General features: G+C 31.7%; 1 long non-coding RNA gene and 1 pseudogene across 1 annotated transcript in view; one reads left to right on the forward strand and one right to left on the reverse strand.

Annotated features, from left to right (window-relative positions):
• Positions 1 to 6,285, forward strand: part of LOC125861688 (putative late blight resistance protein homolog R1A-10) — a 27,864-nt pseudogene that overhangs the window by 6,938 nt on the left and 14,641 nt on the right.
• LOC125861690 (uncharacterized) overlaps positions 1 to 6,285 on the reverse strand; it is a 67,041-nt gene that overhangs the window by 6,719 nt on the left and 54,037 nt on the right. The gene's annotated exons all lie outside the window — the stretch shown is intronic.

Consider the following 6,285-nt stretch of genomic DNA (forward strand, 5'->3'; position numbering starts at 1 on the left):
TTTTGCCTAACTTTGAGTGTAATAAATAAAATGTCAAGTTTTTGTTGAATCTAAGTATGTTAAGTATACTTATAAATTTGTTGAAAGAAATTTTAATTCCTTAGAAATTGATTCACATTGATATTTGTGATATTAAGTCAACATCATCTCGTGGTGAGAAAAAATATTTCATAATTTTTTGACAATTGCACTAGATATTGTTATATCTATTTGCTTAATACTCCCTCCGTCCCTATTTAGTTGTCCACTTTAGAAATGACACACATATTAAAGCAACAATGATTAGCATAGTGAAGTTACAATTTTACCTTTATAGTACAATTTACAATTCCAAAATAAATTCACTCAAGATAACTAATCAATGTTGGGAAGTTCATAAGTTTATTTACTTTATTTATGACAACTTTATTTAAATACGGGTATAATAGAAAAAAATTTATTGTCCTTTCTAGATTTGTCAAAATGGACAACTAAATAGGGACAACTAAAAAAGGAAATATGGACAACTAAATAGGGACGGAGGGAGTAGTAATGATGAAACAATGGAAACATGATCTAGGCAATATAAAACTGAAATTGAAAATCAGTTGGATAAAAAGATTGTCATGATTAGAAAAGGTAGATGTGGAGAATATGAATCTTCTTTTGCAGAATATATTTGAAAAATGGAATTATCCATCAAATTATTGCACATACTCACCTCAATTTAATGAAATTGCTGGCAGGAAAAAACCAAACTATGAAAGAAATGTTGAATGTTCTACTTATAAGTTCAGGTTTACCACAAAAGTTGTAGGAGGAAGCTGTCATTATAGCAAAAGAGAACAACAAAAGTTTGTATGTTCAGAAAGAAAGGGAGAACAAAAACTTTTGTTTGTTAAGAAAGGGAGCAACAAAAAATTTTGTTTGTTCAGGCGTTGTTGTATCCTGATAAAGAATTGTTTGTCGCCCCTTAAAATATAAAAAACAATAACTCTTGAAAGATAGTGATTTAAATATTTCCAATACAGTCTATTCCATATGAGAAATGGAAATGAGGAAAATCAAACTTGAAATATTTCATAGTGTGGGGGTGTCTAGAAAAAATACAAGTTCTTATTCCCAAAAGGGTCAAAACAAGACCTAAGACTGTGGATTGTATGTTCATTGGATATGCTATAAATAGTAAAGCATGTTGTTTATGGTTCATAAGTCCGAACCTCGGATAGTCAAGTGAAGGGTCTAAACAACCTTGGAATGAATCAAAGGAGAATGTACTTAATAAAGAGATTCAGAGGCGTAGTAAATGTCAAGGGACATTTACTTCCTTTGGGTTTAATTTTTTGTAACATTTCTTCTTGAAAATTAGTCCATATATTCGAAAAAGACATGTCTTTTGTGGACTCATCCTTTTTGGAAAGAGACTGTCAATAGTAAGATAGATTCAATCTTGAGAAATCATACTTGAGAGTTGGTTGATCTTCCTCCTGGAAATAAATCTTTGAATTCAAAGTGGATCTACAAAAGGAAATGAAAGTTGATGGAACTATTGACAAATACAAAACAAGACTTGTTGTCATAGGCTTTAGACAATAAGAATGTCTTGATTATTTTGACACATAATAGTCACTAACTTGGAGTATATCAATTCAGATGTTAATTGCACTTTTTGGTGTATATGGCCTTCAAAATCGTCAAATGGATGTGAGAAACAACGTTCTTAAATGGAGAATTGGAGGAATAAATTTACATGGAACAACTCGAGGGCTTTGCGGTTCCTGGTAAGGAAAAGAAAGTGTGCAAACTTGTTAAGTCACTTTATGGACTAAAAACAAATGCCCAAATAATGATATGCGAAGTTTGACAAAACTATGTTGACAAATGAATTCAAGATTAATGAATGTGATAAATGTTTTTACATTAAAGACACTACAAATCACAAGGTCATTGTTTGTATTTATGTTGATGACATGTTGATCATCAAAAGAGACAATTCTGACATAAATGCTACTAAGCATATGCTAGAAAGTAACTTCGATATGAAAGTCATTGAAGTTGCTGATATGATTGAAAAAGGTACTTTAGAAGTTCAAGTATTTAGATTTCAATATTGTCAAGACTCCAATATATGTGAGCTTTGTACTTCAAAAGAATGAAGGCGAAAATGACTCACAATTGGATTACGCTAGAGTATTTAGAAGTATGATATGTATCATGAAGTGTACGTGATCAAATATTGCATGCGCTATTAGTAAATTGTGTCGGTTCACGAGTAATCTTGGAACTCATTGGAGGACAATGGAAAGCGTTTTGGAGTATTTAAAACATACTTAAAAACTATTGTTTTGCATTATAACTAATATTCAACAGTATTGGAAGAATATAGTGATGCAAATTGAATTGCCAGGTCAAATTTAGTAAAATCCACGAGTGGACATGTATTTACTCTTGATGGAAGAGCAGTCTCTTGAAAATCTTGCAAACAGAAATGTATCACTCGCTCTACTATGAAATTTGAGTTTTTCACTTTAGATAAGGCCGGTGAAGAAGTTGAATGACTTCGAAATTTCTTGAAAGAATTTTGGCCCAAACCTTTAGCTCCAGTATGCATACATTGTGAGAGTTAATTTAAAATAGGTAAGGCATGGAGCATGATGTATAACGAAAAGTCTCGTCATATATGACATAGACATAATATCGTTAGAGAGCTAGTCTCTAGTGGAATTATCATAATTGACTCTGCAAAGTCAAAGGATAATGTGTCGGACCCACTAACAAAAGGCCTAACTAGAGAGGAAGTTAATAGATTATCAAAGAGAGTGGGACTATGGCCGAGGACAAGTCATTGTGGCGGTAACTCTACCTAGAAGACTGGAAATCCCAAGATCTAAGTTCAAGGAGATCAAACAAAGCCATTGATTACGGTTCAACATTGTCAATTATCAAGTCAATAATATTCCTAATTAAGGTATCTAGGCAACATTTTACATTTAAATAAACCGATGGACAATGTGGTTTTTAAATAATTTATTTTAAAAAAAAAAAACCTGACTTTGTTTGTCGCTTTCTAATATTTATAGTTTCTCCCAAAAAAATCGTTTGCAAAATTTATGGACCATCTCAAAAAACTTATCCCACGCAAAAAATCGAGAGATGTCCCTCAATTTATTATAAAAATATTTTTAAAAAAATAAATAGAAAGGAATAAATGGATGGACACGTTAAGTGTGGCCTCAATTTGTAAGAGCGATTATATCCATCGATTTTGACCCAATTTTTTCAGGGTTATATCATTAGTTATTGTTCTTATCTTATTTTATACTTATCCTTTCATAATTATTCGTGGATTTTATTTTTTGGAGCACCACACATCACAATTGAACTATTTAAACAATTATTGCCAGCTGTTACAATGTGCATGGTCATATCGGGCCGAGCTATCGAATTCAACGTATTTTAATAATTATAATTTTAATTATGATTATGTGTATATATTAAAAAATTATTTAGTTTGTCTAAATAATGTATCAAAATTCTACAAACTAAATTATTATTTTTTAAAAATTCATAAATTCTAAAGTTATCTCTGCTCTTTATCCCTCTGCCTTCCCTGAATTTGTTCTTATTTTATATTTACGTCCTCCAATTTTGTGTGTGCACAAGTAGACACGTAAACTTGTATAATGTTGAACAAATAGACACATGAGTTCTATGTGACATAATACACGTAGGACACTACATAGGAGACACATCTATTTATGTGCATCCAAAATTGAAAGACATGAAAAAGAATCGAGATCAAATTAAATGGTATATTTATGTATAATGTCTTTCGAATAATTCTTTGGCACTTTATCTTAGTGCGCCAGCAATGATTTTGGCTTTTTTGTTTGTATGGCCCAACTCCTTCAAAATATCTTACGCGTAGTGGAGAGACGTGTTTCTTATCTTCTACTCCCTCCTTATGAATTTTTTTTCTTTTTATCTAATTGTTGGTTGTAAAATAATGAGATAATACATAAATGTGCTTTTTAATATGGCATAATATAAATCAGCGTATCTCAATTGAATCTACTAATTCAATTTTATACTAGTTTAATACTTGTAATACTTGTTTGATCTAAAAGATGGTCTCCTTAGCACGCTGCAAGATTCAAATTACGTTTAACACTTGTTCTAGTAAAGATCAATGATCCATGTTCGTGGTTTTTTGTTCCAGGACTCAAGAAACAAATAGAACAAGTGTTAAACGTAAGTATGAAGAGTCAGTATCTTCTGGGCCCAGTGCGTGTTGATAATTTTTTCAAGGATAGTGCCACGTAGGCTGAAAAGGAGTAGAAAATTATTTATAAAATAAGTTCGGTGGGGTAATAGGACCTTAGTATAGTATAAGTGTGTCTCTGGAATTTCGGGCATAGGTTGGGGGTACTTATGCATTTTTCCCTAAAATAAATTCATTATGCATAATGTTTAGTTTTTCTTAATAATCAAATATTATTCATCGTATATTTACTAAAAACATTCAATGTATGATGATGAGAGAATAGATTATATGAGAAATATAAGAAATTTAATGAAACCATATCCAAAAATGGCTTCTCAATGTGTCAAAAAATCAACAATGACAGATCAAATACGTTATCTTATTTCTTTAAATTCTGTTAGATATATTTGTACTTTTAGAGAATTATTAATTTATAATATCAATGAAGCCATATATTTATATAGGAGTCTTCTGAAAATATATTATCTTATTATCTTATCAAAATGAGTGATTTTTTCCATTGGCCCAAGTCGGGACCGGAAAAAAATATTATCTTAAAGAAATTATTAATTTATCGAGTATTAAGTTAGTGAGATTTTACTGTAATTTGGGTGTGGTCCATGACCATATATATTTTGAAAAAAAACTGCTTTGTAAATTCCAAGTTGGAAGGACATTTCTACAGCCAATGTTGAAATAGTATTCTTGTCCTGATTAGGAGATTTATTATTGTAATATAGATAAGTCCCTTTGAGAACTAGAAAGGTTAAATTAAAGATTGAGATCCAATAATGCATATGAACATTTGTCTTTTTCCACAGGGGACCATATATATATATAAATTATCTAATCAAAGACTCAATGTACAAATCTCTAAAGTAAATTTGTATTTGTATATACAGTCTTTTTAAAAGCCCAATTTGTATAAATTATTTAAATACAGCGAGCTATACAAAGGGAAATTAGCATAGCAACTGAAACTGTAGATATAGAACGTAATTAGGCAATGACTTTGTTTTTTGTTTGTCTGCCTCACACTTTATTTGACTGCCTTCCTTGAATACTTTGAATATTCTAAGTAGGCCAGCAATAAAGTGAAGAAAGAATTAAACTATAATACTCTGTATTGCTCTTCTTCCATAATAGTGTCACAAGGATGAATTTCAACAATGAATTGTCTGATCTGAAAAATCGCTTCCTATTTAGGACGCTGAGAGCCCAGAAATACTCGGATGTTGCAAGGGATCGTATAGATTTCTTTATATGGGAGTTAAAATTCCTTAATTGTTTTCTCCATTTGCAGAGCTTCACTTTTGCAAGTGAATGTGGTATGCTAGATATCTCACAGAAAATGCTAGAAATTTGCAAGAGGTTGTGTGCATCACGTCCACATAATGCATTTGCATACTGGAAGGAGGTAATTTGCAAGAGGCTGTGTGCTATTAGCATCCGGCAAGATGATGGATTTGCATACTGGAAGAAAGTAATTTGGAAGACTAAGCAAGAATTCAGAGCTAAATACTCCTTTCCAAAAACACTACTTGCAGACAACAAGGTAGATGATGATGATGATGATACTAATCCCAAATTTTTGATGGAATTCATCGATGCTGTTGTGGGGAATCTCAATGTTCTAGTCAAGATCAATGATCCATCTTCATTGCTTTTTGTTCCAGGACCCAAGGAACAAATAGAACAAGTGTTAAAGGAGTTGAAGTTATTGAGATTTTTTGTCTGCTTTGTTTCAAACAAATGTATAGAGCCTCAATACCAACATACTACTTTTTATACTCACGCTTTAATTGAGGCTAGCCACATCGCAATGGTTGTGTGGTTGAATTTGCCAATCTATGGAAACAGAAATCAAGACTTGGCTTCAAATGAAGTCAGTTGTTTGCTTTCTGATTTCATGGAAATGAAGATAAAGTCCATTCAGCCAGGCATCAGCCGCAACAATATTTATATTGATGTCTTGAGGGCGTTGAAGTCAACCATACCACATGCTCAAGATAAGCATGCAGCTGAGAGTGGCATTGTGGAGA

Source organism: Solanum stenotomum, chromosome 4, assembly GCF_019186545.1.
Source record: "Solanum stenotomum isolate F172 chromosome 4, ASM1918654v1, whole genome shotgun sequence".
In the NCBI taxonomy this organism is placed as follows: Eukaryota; Viridiplantae; Streptophyta; class Magnoliopsida; order Solanales; family Solanaceae; genus Solanum; species Solanum stenotomum.